This window comes from Panthera tigris, chromosome A1 (assembly GCF_018350195.1).
Source record: "Panthera tigris isolate Pti1 chromosome A1, P.tigris_Pti1_mat1.1, whole genome shotgun sequence".
NCBI classification, from domain to species: domain Eukaryota; kingdom Metazoa; phylum Chordata; class Mammalia; order Carnivora; family Felidae; genus Panthera; species Panthera tigris.
The window spans coordinates 229,641,046-229,666,984 of record NC_056660.1 but is presented as its reverse complement, the minus strand read 5'-3'; the positions used below and the strand labels follow the sequence as shown (position 1 = coordinate 229,666,984).

The following is a 25,939-nucleotide window of genomic DNA, read 5'->3' as shown; positions in this document are numbered from 1 at the left end:
TTTGGTGAAAATCAAAGAACATACTGGGTAAGAAAAGCACTTTACAACTACAATCTGTTAGTCAAATGTCAAGGCTTATTCTTTAGAAACTCTTGAAATACCTACCTTATTCAGAGCCCCCACACCCTCACAATGACTGACTCTTAAGCTTACAAAGGAACATTTTAAATGGATCGCATATTCAGCTCAGGTAATACAAAAGAAGAAAATTCAAACTGAAGACAAAGAAGACACTGGTAATTAGAAAGAAAAAATTATAAGAATGAGCAATCTGAAGCTCTTGGATTAATCAGTTTACAGTGCCAGGAATCTGAAAGTTGGTAAGCCTCTCTCTGATGATACTTCATTGAAACAAAGAGGAAGAGTGTCGGTAGTTGGGACAATGTCCAAGCTTGGTGTTTCTCTTCTTGGTGCTGTTTTCCCTTCCCTTTGCACATGGTTGGTTTTTCCTCCCCAAAACTCATTAATTTGTCTTGCCCACCCACTGAAACACCTCCCCAAAACACCTCCCTGAAACACCTATACTAACCTTTGACAATCTATGTTCTTGCAAAGAAAAGGACTAGGACGAAAGGGGATAAGTCCTAGGGTCAAGTAAACAAAGAACTAAAGCCAATACGTAAAAATGATCAGAGCCATGTAAGTGGTTTGTCCGTAGGCCTTTCACCTGTTTTTCTGTTCAGAGTCTCTGTTCGTCCACATGGCATGAAGTGATTGAGTATCTTCCCTGTGCCTTACTCTCTTTAACTAGGGAGGGAGACCCAGAGAGGCCACGAGGCCAGCACAAGAAAAGCATATATCCAATCTAAACTGTGAAAGCTATAATTTAAGTGTGTCTCTCCCTTTTCCTTAACTTCGGGGAGGATGGAAGAAAAGTGGGACAGATTGAACAATAAATATACTCACAACGCAAATGCCTACATCACAGCACATATCATATTTTGACAAGTTTTGTAGGCCTGGAGCTATGAAACGCTCTAAGGGTCTTGTTTTTCATTCTGTTGACTTTAATTAGGCTCACAAGTTGGACAATTTACTGCTAATATCAGTATTATTTTTTAAAGCCAATATTCTTAACAGTTAAGTTTCCCAAACTCAGCTCAACTTCACAGATTTTAAGAAAAGATACAAGCATATATTTTTGTGATGGTTTCTCAGTACCAAGTCAACAGTAGGCCATAATAAGATATAGTAGAGCCATAACATATAAAAGGTTCCTTAGAAAATGGCTCTTTCAGAAATTCATAAAACATTTGAAAATGAGCCAAAAGGTTTCATACTGTGGAGAAAGTGGAAGATTGCTCAAAAGGATGCATTGCAGCATAAATTGGTAGGTTTACATGAGGGGACCAGAAATTCCTGATCATCTGTCTTACTTGTCTGCTAGCTATTATAATGAATGTTCTCAGTATTTATTTGGATTTCTGATTTCCTTTCAATCTGCATGCTGAAGATCGTATTTTTAAAGCTAGAGCCCATGTACAAAGGGTGCAGTGATAAAATGTGGAAACAAGCTACCTTAGTCTTCATCCCCTCTCTCTTTCCCCAGAACTCTTAAGTCTTAGAGATTGGAAGTGCCTTTCCAGTGGTGCCTCTGGACCCTAAAGAATTTGTAGACATGTGTGAAGGGGCTCTTCTTGGTCAAGGAGGTACCTGGTCTTATAGGTGGCTACTTGGGATCCCCAAAATACACATCCAGAGTAGGCATCAGAGAATACGGCTGGGTCTGAGAAGACATCAGTAAGATGTCTGAAATACCCTTGCCAAAATGTCTGACCCATATGGTTTTTCCCAAGGAATTTGTAGCTTCAGAAGTTTTGTTCTAGTTCGGGACTTGACTGGCTCCTTGCTTGAGCAGAATGCTAGGAGCAGCAATCAGCCATTGGCTGGCTTTTGTTTCTTCTGTTTTTGAAATCCTGTTTTTTTTTCTTTGAAATCTCCTTCTTTGGGTTTTTTGTTTGTTTGTTTTTCCTTTAATTTTTTTTTTCTGGGAACTATCCCTGTTCCTAATATTTACATGTGGAGGCTTCTTGAATACATGGACTTAATACATGATCACTTAACACCCATCTTGTTTCCTCAGTTGGGGCCATTGAATGTGTTCACCTGCCATGAAACATTTCAAGCCTAGTATACCGTGTAACTAACTGCCAACTCGTGCTGATCCAGGATGGTGTGTAATTTCAATTTAAAAGGGCATCGGTATGGGAGATAAATAACATCATTAGGAGGAAAATCCGGAGCATAAAATTTCTTCAGATCATACAGAAAAGAATTCAGCTTTACCATGTTTTACATTCACATATTGTGATAGTAGGGCTGATCTAGGCATGTGAGGAGAAAATGTTACAGGCACCTCCTATACTGGAAATAATCTAGTTATTAGCAAAGGTCTCTGAAAGCAGGGAGTCTACTTATGTGTGTTTGTAGACGCCTGCTGGAATCAGAAGCTGAGAAGGTTAAGCTTCCTTTTCCTCTCCCACATTTCTTTGTCCTGTTGTTAATACACTCCTTTCTAGGGGTACCAGTTGAGACCAACTGGTTTCTCTTACTCTGAACAGGTGTCTCTATACCCACTTCTGGAAAGAAAGAGATAAACAAAAACATTTGTGAATTGCTTCTTTTGGATCTCAGAAGATAGAAAGGTCTGTGCTCTTCTGAGGATGAGAGAAGGAATGGCCAGTCTCAGAAACAACAGAACTCTTAGGAGACACCATGTCCTGGGACTGATCATATTTTGCCAACTCAAAGATCTTGGTTGGGGCAGTTGGTTAGAAAAATACAATCTCTCTGCACAGCTGTTTGATTTTTCCTCAGTAGATGAGATGAGATCTTCAGGTAATTCCTTCTACCAATAAATAAGGATACAACTAGGTTTTGGCTGAAGTAGCCAATTGTCAACATGATGAGGTTGGAGGCTTTCTCCTGATCCTATCTCCTCCTGACTCACCACAGGCCGTGCAATTATCCCAGCTCTCTCCCTCTTGGGATAGGCAGTGATTTCCAACCCCTGGCTTGACATTTGAGTCACATGGAAAGAATTTTTAAAAATAATGATATATCTGGGTCCCACCCTGGCACTATGAAGTCGGAATATCTATGGATGGGCATGGGCATTTGATAAGTTTTGAAGTGCCTCAAGTGGATCTCATGTGCAGAGATGGCCGAGAACTCCATTAATCTCTTCTGTTAAACAGAAACATTTTCTGGCAGAGGAAACACATGATGTCACTGTAAGTCAACGAAATCGTTGACACCTTTGCTGGAAGCATCTGGCAGGAGATGAGCCTCGGGCTCCTTAGGACAGGCAGTTGAGGTTGAAGAGAATTGAACAGGAAGGTGAGCAGGGAAAATGCCCATGGCTCTGGAATGTCAGGGGTCCTAGAAGACGATGGTGAAGGTCGGGGCCAATAATAAGGAAGATTAGAAAAAGGAGGGAGAAAAGACCCATGGAAGCACAATCCAGTGATTCTAAAATTTTGCCAGGGCCAACTAGTTGCTGGAATAGGAAGGGGGTTTGGAAGATACAGAGACGGAGCTGAATTTAGTACTTCCTGTTTGGAGGTCAGATGATGTAATTCATTGTGGAGGCTGAAAAGACATAGGCAAACAGTTACCCTTAAAATTTGTTCAGCTGTCGGCGTACCACACAGGGACGAATACCCAGGATCTTCTTTATTTTCAAGGGAGTGAACAGTCATCATTAGTGTACCATAGTCCAGTAGCAAAAAAGAATTTTTTTTTTTTTACCTAAAATATAGGCCTGATAAAATTCTCTTTTGGAGTATAGTTCTCAATTTTACAGTTCTGAGTAGCTAAATCAACCATTCCTGGAGTAACTCAAGGCAAGGCAGATTGGCAATTTCTCTCACAAAATATAACAGGGCTCCATTGTAACACTAGGTCAGAATGAGGGGCTCTGTGGATCCTAGCAGGAAAATCACGCAGAGCAGTCAAAAGCAGCACCAAGAAAAAAAGCTAAAATCTAATGAGTCCTGCTCTCCTGAAGAGAAATTTTAGAAAATCGGGACTATTTCAATAATGTGGTTGTTTGTAGATAAATTTTCTTTCCATTAGTATCAACTCAATTCGTTCTTAGTTTTATCCATTTATTTTCTCCAAAATATAGGCTAGATCATTGAAAGTAGTAATTTAAGGATGCATAGTTTGTGTATTTATTTGTTTTTTAAATTACCATCTCTGAAATCAGGATGTGTCCTAAAGTAAATAGGGTCCTGTATTAGGGGAAATAGGGTTGCTCTGCCCGGCCTTACCAATATTCTCTTTTCTCCATGTTCAAGACCCACTATTTCCAAAAGCTGTGACATATCCTTTTAATGACTCATCTCTGGTGGAGCATTCCTTGGACTCATGAATGCTGGATCTGACTCCTCAGAGATTAACAGCTACTCTGGGGTCTCGCCCTTTGTCTTGATATACCTCCCATTAGCCGGTTCATACCAAGTGCCGTTGGGGAGCAGTCCTGGACTGATGTCCCCAGGTTGTGGGAGGGAGAGAGCTAGAAGACTCTCATAGAAGTTCTCAAGGCATGCAGTTGACCTCCTTTTTATATTTCAGAAATGCTTTTCTATGCTTCAGTTTAAAAGCTTACCATTCTATTAATGTTGAGCACACAGGATCTAAGAGCTTGTCTGGGAAACCTCTCCCTGTAGCCATCAGCTTCTTCTTGGTTACCATAGTGGGAACCTTTCTCTTGCTGGGGCAGTCTGTCCATTATTTTATCGTTAGAAGGGTTTCCCCCCAAACGCCCATGATACTCAGCGTAAGAGGGGTCCCAGGGTTCCCAAGGTCTTCAGCCTCCTAAGGACCATCCATCCATATAATTACCAAATACCCAGAATCTAAGACTTTATCTAGGACAGAGTCCTGTCCCTTCCTTAAATACTTCTGAGGAACCCCAGGAGTATACACATTCTTTTCATTTCACTTCTCACTTCCTACTCCACATACCTGCTTTTGACCTCTTCCACCATTTTCCATGTACCACCTTGGTGCTCCTGTCCATGCTTGCAGCTCTCTTGGATTCCATCTCACATTTGGACACTGACCTTCCTTAATCCCCAAGACATGGTGCCATCAAGAGAGCTGTGTTTAAAAATATTATTGAGGATTTGAGAATGACAGAAGAGAATTAGCATGCTGGAAGGACAATTTAAAATTGGATGCCCATGGCTCACTACTCCTATAGTTCTTCAGGGCCCTGCTGGCTGGGTCTTTCATTAGTCCCCATGTGTTGCCATTTTGCTGGGCCCATCTCTTCTGCTTAAAGTCCACTTCATCATCTCTCTTCTTCCTGAGTCCCAGAGGCCACAGTTACCCTTCCCCCACTCCCATTATAAGAATCTCTTGATGATGTCTGCAGTGAAGGTAGCTTTTCACATTAAGAAGCAGACTAGTTAACATCTCTGTTTGAAGCATTGCATTTGGAATACATCCCAAAGTTGAAGGCTAGCACAAGGATGACAAATAGGTACTCGCCTTAAAATTATTTATAGAAATTACATTGGGAACTCTTCCTATGGACAAATTATCTTTACCTTTAGAAGCAAAAGAAACACATTTCTGATATTTTAACCAGATACCAATTTGTTCCCAGTTCAGGCTGTCAAATATTCAGAAACACTGGGGTCTGGCCACAGGGCTTGCCAAAATACACAGGCTCTGTGTATTTTAATATTATGCTAATGATACCAATATAATATGTTAATATTAATCATTTATAATATAATTATAATTATATTAATATATTATGTTATTATTTTCACATTAAATTAATGTAATTATATATGTATTTTATGTTAAATATAATTTATTGTTAAATTGGTTTCCATACAACACCCAGTGCTCATCCCAACAGGTGCCTTCCTCAATGCCCATCACCCACTTTCCCTTCTTAATATACATTAAAATGAAAGGAAACTAATTTTGACTTGAAATCTTCTTGCCATTATTTGCCACTTTTGCTTCTAGTTTTGCCCTATGAAATTTAGATTAGAACAAGTCTAATCCCTTTTCTATATTAAAATATGAAGAATCAACTCTTGTCTCTCCAAGTTTGCTCTTGAAGAATTTAACCTCGGTGGGGTTGAAGGAGGGCCCTTATGATGAGCACTGTTGAATCATTATATTGTACACCTGAAACTAATATCACACTGTATGTTAACTAACTGGAATTGAAATAAAAACTAAAAAAAAAAAAAAGAAATTTAACCTCATGTTGTCACACAGTTTTAACATGGAGCTTAGGACTATTTTACCCTTTGATCATTAATCGAAATAATGGAAATAGGCCAAATTAGGATTTAGGAATAACCAGAATCTTAGAGGTGAGGTCATCTTTTCTAGCTGCCAGTGATTGGTATTCCTTTCTGGGTGTCCTTGAAAGTATAGAATATTTTTGTTAAAAAATTGAAGATCTACTTCCAGAAGAATTGCACTGCAATCCTGAAAGAGTGTACTATAATCTTTATCTTTTAACTTCACTAAAGGAAAAGAGAGATTCCCCAAGTATGGTTTAATAAACTTTATTACAGTGCTCTCACATGATCTTTAAATATTTGTAATTGGTAAGATGTAAATAAAAGACTTTATGAGTTTTCTTAGAAATAGGGGGCGCCTGGGTGGCTCAGTCGGTTGAGCCTCCAACTTTGGCTCAGGTCATGATCTTGAGATTCGGGAGTTGGAGCCCTGCATCGGGTTCTCTGCTGTCAGCACGGAGCCCACTTCGGATCCTCCTCCCTGTCTCTCGGTCCCTCCTCCTCCTCTTCTCTCTCTCTCTCTCTCAAAAATAAAATAAACATTAAAAAAAAATAGAAATTGCCGGTAGCTCCATAGCTTAGGTGAATACACGATAGAAAGCATACACAACACAAAATGAGGTCCATGGATTATTTATACGTGTTGTTTAATTTTTTAAACCTTGGGACCTTTCGGTTATTTTTTGTTAGTGATTTTTAGCCAAATGTCACTGAGATCAGAGACAATATATTATATACTTTTGATGGCTTGAATTTTGTTGAGATGTTCTTTTTTGTTTTTAGGTTTATTTATTTGAGAGAGAGAGAGAGAACGAGCAAGGTTGGGGAAGAAAGAGAAGGAGACAGAGGATCTGAAGCAGGCTCTGTGCCTACAGCAGAGGGCCTGATGTGGGGCTCAAACTCAGGAACTGTGCGATCATGACCTGAACTGAAGTCAGACACTTAACCAACTGAGCCATCCAGGTGCCCCTTTTGAAATGTTCTTCATAGCACAGCATACGAACATTTTTGGTAAACATTTCTTATGCATTTACCAAAAAGTGAACGAGTAGTGTAGTGTAGTGTGTTGTTGTTTAAATAACAAACACTTCATATTTGTTAATCTTTGTTTCTATCTTTGTATTCCTCCCCCACCCCCTGCCACGTGTGCTAACAGTTACTGAGAGAAGTTGTTCAAATCCCTCACTGTGATTACACATATGTCTATTTTTTCCTTTCAGTTTTGTCAATTTTTGCTTTATGTGCTTTGAAGTTATGTTATCAAGTACATACTATTTGTTTATCTTCCTCAAACAGTGACCTTTTCTTCCTCATAAAATGTTGTTATCTCTAGTAATGCTTCTTACCTTAAAAACTGCTTTGATATTAGCATACTTACACCAGCTTTTGGGGGGTCAGTATAATGGTCTATTTTTTCCATCCTTTTCTTTCAATTATTGTGCGTTCCTATATTTCAAATGAATTTCTTATAAGCAGTATATAGTAATTTTTTTTTTTAAGTTTATTTATTTATTTTTGAGAGAGAGCACAAGCAGGGGAAGGGGAGAGAGAGAGAGAGAGAGAGAGAAAGAGAGAGAGACAAGAATCTGAAGCAGGCTCCAGGCTTTGAGCTGTCAGCACCGAGCCTGACGCGGGGCTCGAATTCAAGAACTGAGACCATGACCTGAGCTGAAGTCGGAAGCTCAACTGACTGAGCCACGCAGGTGCCCCAACTTCCTTTAATTGTTTTAAACATGTCACTGTCTTGTTTTTTGGCTTCAGTTAATCCTATTAAGAGTCAGTCATCCATCTTGCTTTTTGGAAGATAATTTTTTTTTTCTTTCTCTGGATGCTTTTAAGACTTTCTCATTGTCTTTGATTTTCAACTGTGGTGTACTAAAATATAATTTTCTATGTATTTTTATTGCTGTGCTTATATGATATTTTAAGTTTAGAATTTGATTTCTTTTATCAATTTCAGAAAATTTTCAGCTTTCACTTTGTCAGATGTGACTTCTTTCCAGTTCTTTCTCTCCTTCATTTCTGAGATTCCAGGTATACACATGACAGGCCTGCTCACTGGGTTGCACAGCTCTCTGTTCTTATATTCTCTTGTCTTATTTCCTCTTTTCCTCTCTGGGCTTCAGGATGGACATTTTTAAAAAAAAATACAGTTTATTTATTTATTTTGAGAGAAAGAGAGCCTGCGCAAGTTGGGGAGGGACAGAGAGAGGAGAGAGAGAGAATCCCAAGCAGGGTCCTTGCTGTCAGTGCAGAGCCTGATGTGGGGCTTAATCCCATGAACCGTGAGATCATGACCTGAGCTGAAATCAAGAGTTGGATGTCCAATCAACTAAGCCACCCAGGTACCCTGAGGATGAACATTTTAAATGACATGTCTTCAAAATCACTATGACCCTTTCTAGCTGTGTCTGTTGTTGAAACATCCCTGTTATTGTTAATTTCAGTTATTATATTTTTTGGTTCCAGAATTTCTATTTAACTTTTTGAATAGATTTTAGTCCTCTGGTGAGATTCTCCATATGGTCATCTGTTTTCTTGAAACCTAATGGTCAAAATTCAGGTCTCTTAACTCCCCCTAACTTGGAGCACCTGTGGGTATGTTTTTATTGTGTTTTTGTCCCTTTGTTCTAATTTTGTATTGGGTGCTGGAAATTCACTATTCATACCCATTATGGGAAACCATTAGAGGCTCTGGATGATGTTACTTTCCTCTGAATAATTTTTTTTTTTTTACATTTTTTCTTCTGATATGCAACAAGGACAGGAGCATCTTCTATCCAGTTGAGGATGGAATTGATGCCCATCTACTCTTCAGTCTTTGTAAGATCCAGTCTATTTTTAGTTTACTCTTACTCCCTCAAGGGTCCCAACTGAAACCCTACAGTATTGTCCAGGACCCCTCTACTTGGGCAGGATTCAAGCATAATTTTTGTTTCTCTAATGCCATGCCAATAGCTGTTTTTAACTTCTTATCCTTTTCAAGTTGTTTCTTTGTTTGTTTGTTTTGTTTTGTTTTGTTTTTGTCATCTCAATTTCCATAAATTGTTTGGCCTGTTCATCTTACATTCAGAGAGTGGCTCAGACTATTATGCTCAGTTGTCTTTACTGTCCTTCGTTCCAGGATCTTGGTCTCTCACGCCTGTGTGTCAAATCTCCTTCTTCCTCGTATAAAGATTCCAGTCACTGAATTTAGGGCCCACCATAAATTCAGGATGATCTCATCCCGAGAGTCCTAACTGAATTACATCTGCAAAGACCCTATTTCCAAATAAGGTCACATTCACAGGTATCTGAACATATGTCTTTAATCCACTGTACTCACTTGCACGGAAGTGTAGCAAGTAACAGCACATCTATGTCAACAAATGTGCCACCCCATGCTATTTGGAAGAACATGGTACGTGCCTAAGAATCACATGCTCCCTAGACTCTACAGCAACTTGAAAGTTTCTGGAAGGAAATGTGCCGGACATTTTTTACCACGCTTAGCCTCACTACGAGGCTGGCCTCACACCGGCTGGAGGAAATTCTTGAGCATCATCTGATGCAAAGTCTGGCGGCTCCTCACAGTGCTGGATGCGGTTCTACCACCTACTGCATAAAGCAGTGATTTCGTCGACGAAGTAAATGTACTGGCAAGGCCCAGGCTTGGCTGAATAGCAAAACTCAACTTCCCACCCTATGTCTTAGAAACACCTCCTGTTGTGGGTTGAATTGTGTCCCTCCAAAATGCATATGTGGAGGACTTACCTTCCAGTGGCTCAGCATGTAACTTTATTTGGAGACAGGGTCTTTACAGAAACAGTGAAGTCAAAATGAGTCATTAGGGTGGGCCCTAATCCAGTATGAGTGGTGTCCCTAGAAACAGAAGAAATATGGAGATCAACATGCACATGAGGAGAATAAACACCATGTAGATAAATGAAGCCAGAGATCACGGTGATGCTTCTACAAGTCAAGGACCATGAAAGAGGATTAGAAAACCATCAGAAACTCTGGGAGAGGCGTGGACAGCTTCTTCCTTAGAGGCCTTACAAGAAACCAACCCTGACGACATCTTGATCTTGGACTCCAGGCCTCCAAGACCATGAACACAAATTTATGTTGTTTAAACCACTCAGTCTGTAATATTTTTGCTGTAGCAGCTCTCGGAAAGTAATCACATGTACCTTTCTCATTTTCTCATTAGTATTCTTCTCATTAGAATGATATGGCAAAATAATAAGTGTTCAGATATAAATAATGAATATAGACAGAGATTTTTTTTCCACTCTGTACATCTTTCAGTCACTCGGGTTTATTTTTCTGATAAACATGACACGAGGCTAGGGATTTGTCAGGTGCTGTTCTGCCAGTGGTCATCAGAGCACGTGATTTTCTCATCTCCCCAGCAATGAAGAAGTGGGAGAATGTCTGCCGAGGCTCATGATGCATTTATTGTTCTGGAGGTTAACAAATTACACCAGTTTTGAAATGAGGGAATTTTACACACTTCATGCCATAGATTAAATTTCCAAAAACACTGCAAGGATATCTCTTACTGCCAATGATAGGTTTGCCAGTAGAGAGGTGAGTAAGTAAAACAATCCAAATCTTGCTATGTTATTTATTGTAAATTGGATTTAGGCAAGGCTTGCGGTGGTTTATAGTTGCTTCCAGGAAAAAAAAAAGGCAAAGTAAATTCACTGCCTATTATTCCTGCAAGTTAAAGATGAGAGCTGTGGGGGAGCCAGCATGGAGATTCAAAAGAAGTAGTTATGGAAGTGGGGACCTATCTGTGACATGTTAATATAGTGCTAGAATTAGAGCTCCACCTGCCTTTATGTGGACATGTTCACATATGGTAGGTCCTTTCACATACAATAAAAGGCTGCAAACACCATTTAAGGAGTTATTTATTGGCATCTGGATTTCAGGACCTGTGATGTCTGCATCACCTCCGGTGACTGTGTCATTTCTAACATCCGTTGGAACAATGGGACCAAGAACCAACAAAAAGTCTCCTGAAATTGAGGATCAGGAAACCTGGGACCCAGGTGAAACTTTTTCTTGCTGACATCACATCCATAACCCCTCATCATTTCACTTTCCCCATTGCTTCGTGGGAACATATAATTGTCTTTGCACCTTATTTAGCAAGAGGAGATGAGGAGATGGGTAATGGTGTTCTTCCTCTTGTTTCGTGGCCATAAAATATAACATAAAATAAATATAATGAATGCAATAACATACATTAATAAAGAAAATAAATTATATATAATAAAATATTCATAAGTGAAATAAAATTGCTAATGCTAACAAATTAGGCTTTTTTGGGGTACTAGTTATTCGGGTTCAAAGGCAGATTTTCTATGGTTAAGCATCGGTGGACCCAAAAGAGCTAAGTGCTGTTTGTCTTCAAGAAAACTGCTTACTGGGAGTATCAGTAAACCATCGCCAGTTCTAAAGATGCTTTCCTACCCATTTCTTCTGCACAGGCCTACAGCAGAAAGGGTCTGGAGGGGAGCAGAGGCCAGGGGTCTCAAAATCAGATATTTCAGCAGGAGCTTCCTCCCTACACACCAGGGTTTTGAACAGGTGCCCTGAACTCTTTCGCCTGGAGAGCATGAAGTCATGACAAAGATATAAAGCAAGGTTATTGGGTTATTCGTTTTGACAGAGGAATACGTCAGCTTCCTTTTCTGAGCAGCTCATTGGAATTTCAAGCTTCTGATTCCATCAACACGGAAATACATTATTTCACATGTTAGGTACGATGTTTGTTGAAATCTAAATTTAACTACCGGCTTCCATGTACATTTTTTCTTTCTGGGGGTTATCGATCATGGTTCGTTTGAATCAGTAAAAATAGTTCTGTTTGGTATTCAGAAGAAACCATTCAATGCCAGTTTCTCCCAGTCTCGGTTGAAATTTGTTTCTAGAAGACCACTATGAGAGAGAACTCAGGAGTCAGCATGTTGGACGGTGCTCATGGTGGCTCCAGAGTTTCTGCCTTCAAAAGCCTTGAGCAGTCACCAAAACGGTATGTTAAAACCACTGGTACCTTATAGATTTGATGAGAAACACGCCTATTTATGAGAGCCAAGGGGGGGCTGGCTGTGTTCATACAGTGCTACCCTCGGCAACAGGGATACTCTGGTAAGAGATTAGAATCAGAGAGCCCCCTTCCATGCTTCTCCCAAAAGTCTTCAATGAAGTAGGTGCACTTCTTTTTGTGGTGGGTCTTTCTAAAGATACACCAGGAACAATATAGACTCATCCTTTTGTGTTTCTTCCCCATTCCATTTCCATTTAGATAAAGATTCATTATCAGCCTTTTAGTACAATTTCAGTCATTACATGTTCTCATATGTTGTGTCTGGTTACAGTGGGCCAGGAGCTAACGGTTCTAAATCAGTTTTTACTCACACCTTTTAGCCAAGAATAGGCTTGACTTTCATCTTGCTTCAACCTATTTCCATCGTGCCTGCCATTCATCGGGGGAATCATAACTGCTAGTAACCCCTTCCTCTTTCAGAGAAATTGAAAAATAACTGAGATCTCACTTTCCGTTGGTTCACATTGGATACTACTTTAAGACCACTTTTGGACTGCCAGGCGCATATCCTGGCAAAGTGGTTTTATTCGAGAATAAATTTTTTTGAGAGGCAAAATGGTATCTGAGTCCAAAAATGTCTTCACTGTTATTTTCTTTTAGACTGGCGAGTTCATTGATTCCCAGGGAAGTTCAAATAGATTTGTGGTTAGAACTTCAAAGGCTTCATGTGAAAGCATGTCATTAGAACATATGTGAACATCTTGTCCCTATGTTACTTCCTGTGCCTGCTCGTTGAATGTCGTCACCTTGAGTTTGAGACAACTCTTGCACGTGGAAAATGTTTTCCTCTAAGTATCAGGTTATACTGCTATGTAAAAACTTTGGGACCCATAACTAAATAGAAAAAAGAAACCCACCTTTTTTCCATATGGTCAAATATTTTTGTTCCTTTTTAACTCCAATGCTGATGAAGTAACTATTAGACACGTTTCCTAAAACAGAAAACACAATAAAACTTAATTTGAAAGTCTTTTCATGGTCACCATTTAAAAAATTCTAAAAGTACTTCCAAACCTTTGTCCAAACACATATTTTTTTAATGGAGCTGTCATCATCGCCTATTTATTTCTTTTGTCACTCAATATGATTATAAACATTTTCTGTATTTTGAGGTGGCCGTCCTAATCACATTTTTAAGTCCAGGAAAAATATCTCTTTATGGCTGAATAATATTCCATTATATATATGTAGTATATATGCATATATGTTGTGCATATATATTTCATTGTATATTGTGTGTGTGTGTGTGTATATATATATATATATATATATATCTTTATTCATCTAATGATGGACACTTGGGCTGCTTCCAGAATCTGGCTATTGTAGATGATGCTGCAATAAACATAGGTGTGCTGATATCCCTTTGAATTAGTGTTTGTGTATTTTGGGGGTAATTACCCAGTAGTGCAATTGCTGGATTGTAGGGTAGTTCTCTTTTTAACTAACAATGTTTAGAATTGTTGAATCACTATATTGCACACCTGGAAACTAATCTAACACTGTATGTCAACTACACTGGAATCAAAATACAAAACGATAAATACAGAAAACAAGAAGAATATCTGATTGTGCAGATGCACCATCACTTAACAGAAGGAACATGTCTTTGTGTTTTTCGTTCCACCCAGCTGTCTTTCTTCCCAGCGTTGAGAATGCTTCAGCCTGCACGGAATGCTTTCTCCTATTAAGGAGATACGTTCTTGGACTGTGCTCTCTGGGTGATGCAAAGGGCCTGGGTATTGACGGTGCTCCTGCCGTGTGCTGCCTCTCATCCCTTTGCAAAAGCCTGTGCCCGTTTACAATATTATCGTGGTGGCGAGGTTTACCATGTCGTCTGTCTCTTGTGCGATAACTCTGTGATGGAATTTGTCCTTTCTGTTCCTGTTTTCTTTAATGTACCTCTTTTTCTCTATCTTCAATTTAATGTACCTCTCTACCTTTTCCTCTATCCTGGTTATATAAACATCTTCAGCGTGGCTGCCTTTTACCTCTCCAATGACAGTGCTGCGTTGAGAGCAGGAAGCGAGCAGGAAGCCGGCAGGAACCGCGGGGGGTGCGGTGCAGGGGAAGAGTGCTGCTGGCAGCGGGCGATGCCACATCCTGAGACTCCCTGTGGAACCTGTGGAATCTTCAGTAAAGTCTCATTGTTCGCTAATGTCTTACATGGGTAATTTTATTTTTTGTTTAAATTTTTTGTAATGCTTATTTTTATTTTTGAGAGAGAGAGAGAGACAGAGCATGAGCAGGGGAGGGACACAGAGAGAGGGAGACACAGAATCGGAAGCAGGCTCCAGGCTCTGCACTGTCAGCACAGAGCCTGATATGGGGCTTGAACTCACAAACTGTGAGATCATGGCTGAGCCAAAGCTGGATGCTCAACCGACTGAGCCACCCAGGTTCCCCATAACTTCCTTTTTAAGTTTGTTTATTTTTGACAGAGAGAGACAGAGACAGAGACAGAGCACGAATGGAAGAGGGGGAGAGAGGGAGACACAGAATTGGAAGCAAGCTCCAGGCTTCAAGCTGTCGGCACAGAGCCCGACGTGGGGCTCAAACTCACGAGCAACGAGATCATGGCCTGAACTGAAGTCGGATGCTTAACCGACTGAGCCACCCAGGCGCCCGGATACTTTTTGAGGAACGAGCACTGGATACTGCTTGAGGTCAGATGACTCTGAGTTGGACAACAGCCATTTCTGGTCCTATGGGCACACACTCAGCCTCAGAAGCCCATTTCAGCCCACAGCCAACGATGTAGGGTTGGCAATGCTGGTGTCGTGGGAGATTCTGTATTTTGGATTTATTATCATTCTTTTTTTAAGAAATTTTTAAGTTTATTTATTTATTTTTGAGAGAGAGAGAGAGAGAGAGCATGAGCACGAGTCGGGAAGGGGCAGAAAGAGAAAGGGTGACACAGAATCCAAAGCAGGCTCCAGGCTCCAAGCTGTCAGCACAGAGCCCGATGCGGGTCTCAAACCCAGGAGCCGTGAGATCATGACCTGAGCCGAAGTCAGACGCTCAACCGACTGAGCCACCCAGGCGCCCTGGATTTATTATCACTCTTATGAAATAGTTTCCTTTGTTTCTTTTCTATTTGTCCACACTTAAGTTCGGCCAGAAGACATTTTATTGGGTTCTTACTATTCATTAAGTGCTTAAGGGATGATAAAGATAAAGGTAGCTAATGCTCGTATTCTTCTTTAGAGCTTAAAGTGCTGTCCCGGGTATTAATCTCTTGCATATGATACGAGCTCTGCTCAAAAATAAATTATGTGACATTATAAGAATGCCTTGTGTAACTGACGTCTGGAGTTTGCACAAAATGAAACAGGAGCGAGAGGTGCAGGTGTTAACGTTATCGTGAGAGCAGCCTTTTAAATGAACGGAAGACAAGTTCTTCAAAAAGGCAAAATGGATTAGACTTAATGCTTTATATTAATGAAAGGATTCTGAACGAGCGGTCATGTATTTTTTAATAGACCAAGAAAAATATTCTATTCAGAAAAATAAAGAAGTAAAGTGACTGACAGCTTTACTTGCCTATTTTTGTCCCTTCCTAAATTTACTTCTTTCTGGAGAGAAGAGTGATAATGACAGCCCACAGAGGTGATGGGCACTTGGGGTCATGGGTTTGCTTTGGGGCTGCAAGGAGAGCTTTTGTTTGGATTTGCTGCCGTGGCCTGTGGGAAAGCAAGTCTGTAATTTTAGCTCTTGAAATAGTGTTCGGTTCAAGGTAAGTAAAAAAAAAAAAGCATCTGTCTCTTCTGAACACATTCTGTTTTTGACAAACTCTTCCCAGCTTTGTTGTTCATATGCGTTTAGGTTGCATGGAGTTACATAAATGTCCTTGGTATTAACTCTTAAATTGAAGCTCTCAGGAAAAATTAATCTGTGAGAAAATGCGGGCTGTGTAACAAGGATGCCTCTTCAGTGGTACCTAGGATTCAAAAAATATTTTTTGGCCATACGAATGAGACAGAGCATGCCATGACGATGTAGCGCGATGCTCTTTCTGTGTCGTTAGGAGGCTGCCGTATTTCGATTTTGAAATCCGCACGCGACGCTGGTGGTGGGGTTCCAGATGGAACCCGGTGGAAGGGGACATCCCGAGGAGGGTTTGGAATTGCTTGGCTGCCTGGTAGTCCGAGAAAAATCGTCCCAAACAGCTCTGGCAATTTACAGAAGACTCTTCAAATTCAGAGAAGTTGGGTCTTGTTGAAAATAAAAAAAGGAGGAACAAAACCGACTCCCTTGTGGAGGGGAAAACACTCTTATTTACGATGTAAAGGAAACGCCACGTATGCGTTCTCTGTGGACCTTCAGAATTCTTCCTGCTCCAGGACCCCAGCACGGGGAATAACTGGTTTGTAGCCAGCAAGGAAAGCAACGGCTACACGGTTTTCTTGGCTAAGCTGTCCCTGTCCCTCTTGTCACAGACACATGCAACGGCACATGGCTGAGAAGGGATGGTACCAAGTTCCTCATCCGCACTTGTTTCTGTGGGCAAAGCAGCCAACGCATGCTTACTGAGAGCCAGCGATGCACTAGATGCCATGCTGGGGTCCCCGTGCCGCCCACGAAGGAGTGTACGGGGGGGCCTCTTGTCTTGCCTGTAATGGATAATGAAACAGCTTCATCTTTTGTGATACGTTTAATGATGGGGAGGAGCAGAGGAGAACAGGAGAAGCGCCTAGTGGAGTGGGGGTTTCCCAGTGGGTGTGTCGAAGCCAGCTTGCAGGGACACGAAGACACTTATCTCCTCCCCTTTGCAGTGACCGGGCGGGGCACGGGGGGACCAGGGGGCAGGGTCTGGTCTTGGTGGCCCCTCACTTCATCTCAATCCATTCATCGCTTGGTGCCAGTCCAGTCCTATCTGGGTGTCACTGCCTGAATGGGGGGAGGTACCGTGGGGAGCCCGGAGGCCGGGAGAAGATAATGGCTAATCCGAGGCTTCCAATTCAAGAAACGAAATCTAGGTGGAGGCTGGAGCCTATGGAGGAGATCAGAGACCAGCGGTATGTGATGTCTAGGCAACAGTCTTTGATCCAGATGGAAGGAAGGGGCAGGGGGAAGAGAAGAGGTAGGAGAGCTGCCGACAACGGATGAAGACGCTTATGAGGAGCTTCGACTTTCTCCCAGAGTCTGAGTGGCGTCACAGAAGGATCGTCCCCGAGGCGGCCACACAGGCTGGTCTGTCGGAGGGAGGATACGGCAGATAGAAAGAGGCGTGTGAGCCGAATGAGCATCGTGGAGACGGGATTCGAAAGCATCCAGAGCAGATGCGATAAAGGCCTCAACCGAGGCAAAACCATTGTTAGTTAAAGCATCTTTTGCAAATTGCATTAGTGAACTGTAAAAGCTGACTTTAAAATATGCCGGAGGAGATTGCCTGTATGAATCACAGATAAGATCTGTAACTACCAATTAGGGCAATTGAACGTGTTATTGATTCTTCAATTTCAGGCCACAAAGAAATCATGACATGAAGTTAGGAGACTTCCGGCTAAATTTAAAGAAATCTCTGTATTTTATTTATTTTTTCTTTTTAACAGTGGATTTGGCTTCGCATAGGAGACTGCTTCCCTAGAGCTACACAGAAGTGTCTGACAGAGACCCATCAGGGGTGGTTAGGACAGTCAAGCTAGAAGGAAAAAGGAGGAAGTGACCTCTGTGTTGTTTCTGTCTTCGGTGAATTTATTCTTTAAGTGTGACGGTTAATCCTGCATCGGGGGGTTTGTGCGTCGGCCACCAGCCTCCGGGCTGAGTTTCCCCTCACTCCCTGCTAACCAATGACTGGGATGTGGCCCACCGCGAGTTTTGAATCCTCACCGAGACCCGGGACACTGCTGACGAGTGGAGGCTTGGAATGGTGTTACGTTAGGACTGTTCTGGAATGCTTCGTTTTCAGAACCTAAGGCTTGGGCAACGGTGTACCGGATTCTGCACCACGCTGTAGTGAAATTTTAAGAGTCCTGGTGACCGTCTCTGATCCGTGAGCGTGAACGTCCCTCGTTTGGTAGCATTTGGAGTTTTTGTGAGCGATTCTAGTGCCCAAACCAAAGAGGACGGCCCAAGAAGAGATGGCGGGGCTTTGCTTGAATACGAGAAGCACTGTCCTCATTGAAATCGCACTTAGAGCAAGTGCTTCAAGCGAGTGCACTTAAAGCGTGTTCTCCTTGGAAGGTCTCTAAGAACCACACAGAGCCAATTCCTTCGCACAGAGGCTGCAACAGGTCTGACCTGAAGAGGATGGGCCTCCTGACTTCTCAGATATTTTTCAGCCTTAAGTTTTCACTTTCTACGAGCCTTTTATTCAGCCTAACACAGGATCCAACGGAAGTCAGGTTTTTGAGAATAAGCCTTTGAAATCACTATGTTGGGTTATTTCAATGTTCTTTTTTGAGAGCCAGGAGCCAAACACCCATCTATTACTTCCAGGTGAAGTCACAGCACTGTGATGGTCGTTACTTACGGTAACGTGAAGGCCATGGTAATGATGAACTAACAAGGGGGTGGAAATAGAGACTCACCATCTTCGTTATTCTGCTGATGCATACGTTCATCAGTTTTCGGCTTTTGGCATAGTGATAAAGAATACTTTGGTTGGGGTTTAAAACGGGGGCACATCTCGGGGCGCCTGGGTGGCTCAGTCGGTTGAGTGACCGACTTCGGTTCAGGTCATGATCTCACGGTTTGTGAGTTCGAGCCCTGCGTCGGGCTCTGTGCTGAGAGCTCGGAGCCTGGAGCCTGCATCTCCTCCTCTCTCTGCCCCTCCCCTGCTCATGCTCTGTCTCTCTCTTTCAACAATAAATAGTGTTAAAAAAATTAAAAAAAAAATAAAATGAGGGTGCATCTTGGAGGAAGATTAAGTCAAGGTTTAGTTTCTTTGCCTCGACCAGGATACGTGTCATCGTTAAGCAAGGTTCATGACCGGTGATGGGGTTTATAATCATCTCTGGAACAAGAGGTAAGTGCTAAATGGAAGTAACTTTTGATGTGAGCTTTCCACAGATGGGGCAGGGGGTGGGGTGGGGACAAAGACTATACATCACAGAGGGAACAAGAACATGCGATATTTATCCCTTCAACAAATATTTACTGTGGTCTATTATACGCCAGATATTGTCCTAAGCTCTGGACATAGCAGCAAATTACATGAACAAGTTCCCACCTCCCTGGAAGTCCTATTCAAGTGACAGTGCTCCAAAGATACGAATCAGTATGAAGCATTTGATATCAGACAGGTGATATCACTATGGTGAAAGGCGGTTACATGCTGGGCCAGGGAACTCGGGTTCCACGCCGGGAGCTCCCCTAGTAAATGTCTCCATGGCGCTGGCCTTGGTAGCAGCAAAGCCTCAGTCGCTCCCTCCAAATTCATCCACTTATTCTGGGAGCAAATACCTTGCAATGCCTCTCATGTGTCTGCACAGGTTTTCTACAGCCATTCCCACCCCATCGTTGTCTGCTTCTGCCTTTCCTGTTATGGCTCAGGTGCCCGCTGCCCATGCGATGGCCTCCTAGTTTCCTAGGGAAAACTGCACTCAGAACCCACCATTCAGCCCTTGCCAAGATGGGGTAGGAGGGCTACCACCTCCCCCAAAATTTTCATTCATCAGGACATGCCAGTTGGGCCGGTTTCCCTGCAGAGATGGCCCAAGACCCCAATGCAGAAACTGCTAGCTTTTTGCCTGTATGGCCTTTTTCCTTACCATTCCAGAACCCGCCAAAGGGGCCTGAAGGCTGTGTTTCAGCCCGAGACCTTTCTCTTCTTTACCTGCACAAGTCAGAGATTCTGGGAATAGGTGCCAGGAGGCAGCTCTCAGCTGATAATGGATGGGAGTTGAGGATAAATACCTCTACTTCTCGGCAACTTAGGTATTTTGCTCTGTAAATTGTGTCTGCATTGGTTTCCAGGTCTGGAACCCTGGTCTTGTCAACTCAGGGAGACTGCTGGGCTTCTGTGGGTCCCCCTTCCTGCAGGCTGGAAACCTTCTAGGCAGTAAGGTTTAGTGCCATTGCAGCTTCCTTCTCCCATGGCCCCTGTCCTGAACCGCCTATTGTCTGTTGTTTCATTAATGTTGCCCGGTTTCCAGTTAGTTAAGGGCAACCTCATTCCCTGTGACTCCATCGGGGTTAAAAGTAGAAATCCTTAGCGTCAGCATTCAGTGAAGAAGCGTCTGCTTTATAACATAAGGTGCTGGCACCTGAAATAGCCCTGTGGGAAAATCTGGCCTTTAACCTTTCGCTTCCATCATGACACAAATGAGCAAATAAGCAAGCAAGCAAGCAAACAAAAACAACAACTTGAAATGGTCAGAAACCTGAATATAATGGCTAAAACCATTAAGCACAGAGAAGAAGCGTAGGAGAAAATCTGCACAGCCCCGTGGTAGGCAAAGATTTCTCAGGACACAAAAAACACGAATCATAAAATTAAAATACGGATACATTTTATCAAATCGGAAAAAAGTTCGCTCTTCAAAAGGCACTGTTAAAAAATGAAAAGACATACTACCAAGCTGGTAAGAAATATATATATTTTTAAAGTTTACTTACTTATTTTGAAAGAGAGAAAGAGAGAGAACGAGCAGAGGAGGGGCAGAGAGAGAGGGGGACAGAGGATCCGAAGCAGGCTCTGTGCTGACAGCACAGATGTGGGGCTCGAACTCACAAACCGAGAGATCACGACCTGAGCCGAAGTCAGGGACTTAACCGACTAAGCCACCCAGGCGCCCCACAATGCTCATAAATGTTTGATTCATAAAGTCACCAAACTGGAACCAAGCCAAATGTCTGTCAAGTGGATGATGGGTAAACACAGCGGTGGATCCTGTCGATGGAATATTACTCCGTGACAATACGAATGAAGTCCCAGGCATGTGTTAAAGAAAAACCAAAGTGGAGGCCACAAGTGGAGGGTTCCAGTGTATCCCTAAGCCAAACACCCACAGCCACATCACCAAAACGTCAACTATATGATATCCCCCAAAGGCTGACTCTGACCTTCAACAAAGTTTAATTTCTTTATGTTGGCACAGCCTTGTGGCTTCCTAGCCGTTAGGCTACAAGCAAGTAAGCTTATGGAGCGTTACTGCACACCCCCCCCTCCGACATCCCCCCCCCCCGACATCCCCTCCCCGCCCCCCCCCCCCCCCCCCCCCCCCGACCCTGGATGTAAGTTTCCAGTTACCAGTCACAGCAGAAAGCTGTGCTTCCCCATTCAGGCTTTAGTAACTGAGCTGTAACCAGGAAGAGACAGCTTCACTACTTTCCATTTTGAAGTCACCCTATTTGCCAATCCTTGTTTCCCACTCGACAAAATACCCCTATCAAATAAAGCTTCTTCTGACACATGTAACAACTTGTGTCAGAAACAGGAGGCTGAACAAAAGACATGAGTACATACGGTACAATGTTATTTCTTGAAATTCTAGAATGGGCCAAACTCATCCATAGTGTCAGAAAGCAGATCCGTGGTTCCCTGGGGTTAAGTGTTGATGGCAGATGGCTGGACCGCAAAGGAGCAGGATGGATCCTTGGGGGGGTGGGGGGGGGTGTATATTTGTTTAAATGTTCATTTATTTTTGAGAGGGAGCGGGGAGGGGCAGAAAGAGAGAGAGAGACAGACAGAGGATCTGAAGCCGGCTCCGTGCTGACAGCACAGAGCCAAATGTGGGGCTCAAACTCAAGAATTGTGAGATCGTGACCTGAGCCGATGTCTGACGCTTACTGACTGAGCCACCCAGGTGCCCTCGGGGGTGATATTTTATATTTTGATTGGAGTAATGATTACATGAGTGAATATATTTGTTGAAAGTACTCAACTGTTCACCTAAATGAGTACAACTGTACTGTATATAAATTATACCCCAGAGTTCATTTTGAAGAGTATGAAAATTGTAGTACTCATCTTTTTAGTAGCCTCAAATATTTTTGGTTATTATGGTTATTAAGAATATTTATTTATTTATTTATTTATTTATTTATTTATTTATTTAAAGTAGGCCCCACGTCCAACATGGAGCCCAATGCAAAGCTTGAACTCATGACTCTGAGATCAAGACCCAAGTGGAGATCAAGAGTTGGATGATTTAACTGACTGAGCCACCCAGGCACCCCTATAATTTACTTACTGTGTTTATCATCACTTGGATGCTAAGTGGTTTTCATTAATTACTCCATACTGCATCTAAGAGGGAAACACAATTATCATTCCCATTATGTAGATAGAGAAACTGAGGCTTCAAGATGTAAAGTAAGGCAGGAAATGACCTGAGTCACTATCACATGGGTGGAAGGCGGGATATGAGCATCTTTCTGCCTCCAATGTTCTTGTTCTTAACCGCTCTATGAAGCAGCCTTTTTTGTCACAAAGGTTGTAATATTGCTTCCTCAGTAAAATAAAGAATAGCTCTCTTCTCTAGCTTCCACTCTAGAGTGGAAGGGGTGCTGGCTGGGGCACCCTGACCCTTCTTCATGGCGTTGCAGGAGCGACAACCCACCCACAGCCCACTGTCCCCATTGCCGCCCTTCCTCTGCAGCAGCGATGCTGGGGCTGACCGGCCAGACATCAGGGACACGTGGCACTTGGTGAATTGGTCCCAACACTGCCCCAACCAGCTGGGGATCTGCAGCTCACTGCACCTGAGACCCTCTCGGGCTTAGAGAGGTCTCCTCTGCACTGACTTGTCACCTTCCCTTAGTGGTGTCATTCTTCACCTGTGGCCAAAGCTGCCCTGGACTGTCCCTCAAGCTGGTGCCCAGACCAGACTGCTGTTCTTGGAGGGACCACAGCCCTATACTTCCAGCTCTGCTTACTTCACTGACCACCAGTAAGACCCGAGCCTGCGGGCAGTTCTCACCCCTGGGGAGACAGGACTAGATCTGGAGCACTCCTCTCCTCCCCCACTCTAACCCCTGCCTCTCATTCCACTGTCCCCAAAATGGACCGGACAGCAGCAAAGTTCTATAGCCTGAAGACTGAGGCCACCCCCACCACCCATAAGGAATCAAGGGGCACTTTGAATTGGAATCAGTTTGGATGTAGAAAAACGGTTGCAGTTCCTGAGCACCTGAGCACATATGGACCGTGTCATCCATTTCTATATACTTGGTGATCTGATGTGCTGGTTTTGGGGAGTTTGGTAGACCGTGGAGGGATGGGACATGTACCGCCAGCAACCTTCTAGGTTCTAGATTTTCCAGGAGAGAAAATGCAATAGGAAGTGTTGGCCCCTTATGTGAATTACAACACAGACTCTTGCATGACTGTTTGCAATAGCTCTGAGCCCCGTGTAGGGGAGACGGGGTTGGGGGGGGATCTCAAGGCAGGAGCTAGAGAGAGAGAGGATCAGAACTTCTTTAGAAATGCCTAGGGAGAATTGTGTGTTCCCCTAAACCTGACTAAATAAGAGACACTCAGAAGAATCTGGTACATGGGGATCCAAGAGGATTTGACCCAATATTCCAGTGTCTTCTGAACTGTTTTTCTACATGTAACTTAAGTCCAAGTCAAAGTGCAATGTACTTGAAATATACTAAGGTACAATGTGTTCTATGAGAATGTTGACTCCGACTTTGCTATTCCTCTCAAGGCAACAATAATAGGGGGATTTCCACATTACTCAGCTCTGCACCCACCTCCCGACCTCGCAATCTGTATCACCAACAGCGATGGAAGAAGGAAGGGAACCAGAAAGGAATGAAAGCGTCGGTGGGTACCAAAGCGCAGATCAGAAAGAGGAAAGAATGAAAGACGACGCGTCTCTCTGGGGTTGAGGGGACTGAAGAAGGCTACGGGTTTAAGAGGAAATAACTGTGGTCTCTTGTGGGTCTGCCTTGAAAGGGGTCACACATTTTCCTTATAGGTCCACTTCCTGGCCACCCCTCCTATCCCAAACTCATTTTCACTGGGTCATGTTCTCTCTTCTCTTCTTTATTTGCTTGTTGAGAGAAGAGCATAATTCCCCTGCAATGGTAGAGGAAAAAGACAGGATTGCTAAAGAGCTTTGAGCCTAATTACCAGACCCGTTCAGGTATTTCAGTGCTTTTGTATCAGCATTCCTGAGTACCTGTTACTTTCTTCACTAGAAGCTATGTTTTAATTAAGGCTGTCCACTGTCTCACTGTTGATTTTCATTTTTTGAATTGTGCAAGACCTTCCTGTAAGCAAGTGCAGAATATCCTCCGTTCACATTTGAGGTGGCAGTAATGAGGCCCAGATTTGCTGAGAATGTGGGAATCTTACAACCAAAGTGATCTTAATGGTGTTTTAATGTCTGAACTCTTCTGTCCTTATGTGTGAGGTTACCAACTACATAAAAGAAATGGCTTTGACATCCTGATGGTTATCGAAGTTCGGAAAATGCCCGTGAAGGGTAGAAGGTTTGTTTTTCTTTACTAATTGAAAAACAGTTGAACCAAACCTGTACCAGTATCCACAGCGCATGAGGGGTTTTTTTGGGTCTCTTCACACTTACGTACCTTGAGGTATTCTTGGGTAAATGCTTATGTCAGAAGAAATAAAGATCTTATGGATGACAATACCTTGTAAATCAACAAAAATTAGAAACTGGAAATTTTCAAAGGTTTATAACAGGAGACGTGTCGTGTTTTCAAAGGAGAGGTTTGTGTCCTTCAAATAGAGGCACTAGTGTTTGGTGCTTATTTGAGAAGACGTCACATAAGATTTATTTAGTCTTATGGAAAAAAAAACCTGGTTCATAGAAGAGAAGTCATTTTTATGGGTGTTACCTTCCACATATGATTTCTGATCGATGCTATGAGTAAAATGGAGAGTAAGCAAAAAGAAATTAACCCAAGTAATAAATCACCGTTTTTTCAGACTGTTATCTCTGTTAAAATCTTTCTTATTTTAGGGGACCACGAACAGTTACCTGGCCAATTTCTCTATCAGATGATGCTCTTGTTACCTGAATCCTACAAACTTCACTTCCAATTAAACAATACTAAAATTCTTTCCTGGCTGGTTTCTTTGATATGTCCAAGTCTTTTCCAAGTGTGAGAATTTCTGAGCAGAGACCCACCTCATTATTTTTGTGTCACCAGTCCATTATCTCAGTAGCTTCTCTGCCTGAGAATTTCACGACACCTTTTTGTGTCACCAAAGTTATTGGGAATCAATTATGCACCAGGCATCGTGCGAGGAGCTCAAGGCATCGACATGCCCGGGTTGGACCTCAAGTTGCCTTATCTGTTGAGAACAGCAAAGCAAACCAATGATTATGATGTAGGGTGGGTAGGACATAATAGAGGCGTGTAGTAGGTGTCATGGGAGCTGAAGAAAGGGATCCAAATCAGATCATTGCATCAGAGAGTCATTCCAAAAGGTGACAGGATATAGTCTGAGCCTTGAGGGATGAGTGGGAGTTGAATAGTGATATGCATTCCCGATGCAAAGGACAGAAGGTCATGAAGACTTTGGGTAATGGCCATTGATTGGAATGGATGGTGTAACAGGTATGGTAGAAAGTTGCAGGAGCTACTATAGAGGCAATTTCTGATTGTGAAGGGTCTTGAAGTTCAAAATTTATGC

At 42.5% G+C, this 25,939-nt stretch overlaps 1 long non-coding RNA gene across 1 annotated transcript; it reads right to left on the bottom strand.

Annotated features, from left to right (window-relative positions):
* Positions 1-4,977: 4,977 nt before the first annotated feature.
* Positions 4,978-25,530, bottom strand: LOC122231896. Its single transcript, XR_006209183.1, has 5 exons — positions 25,431-25,530; positions 22,518-22,573; positions 13,236-13,310; positions 10,032-10,139; positions 4,978-5,106 (listed from the first exon to the last, which is right to left on the bottom strand). It is a non-coding gene; the product is annotated as an uncharacterized LOC122231896 (long non-coding RNA).
* Positions 25,531-25,939: the final 409 nt, after the last annotated feature.